Here is a 400-nt window from a genome sequence, read left to right on the forward strand (position 1 = left end):
CTGCGAATCTTTTACGTTTTATGTAAGGCGAACATAAATAACTAATAGAATGTTTTGTAACACCTCGATTCACGTTGAAGACCGGCAAATTTCCCGACTCAATCGTAAAAAGTATCCGTAGCACACCGTCGCTAATTCTTCGAGTCAAATAAACGATTTGCATATCCAACAGCTACTCATTATAGTCGATAATCACGATGCTCCCAGTTTTATGACATAATATAAATTCGATATACGGGATATACAAATTTATGCGAATATCGAGAGGCAATTCTACAGTGAAAAAAAAGATTGGCTGCTGCAGTAAATTAGATGATAAAATATGGCATAACATTTTTAATTAGCTGTAGCAGCCAATTAAAAATGCTATGCCATATTTTATCATCTACTGCAGCAGCCA

The sequence above is a fragment of the Atta cephalotes genome (assembly GCF_000143395.1).
Source record: "Atta cephalotes unplaced genomic scaffold scaffold00068, whole genome shotgun sequence".
Classification (NCBI taxonomy): Eukaryota; Metazoa; Arthropoda; class Insecta; order Hymenoptera; family Formicidae; genus Atta; species Atta cephalotes.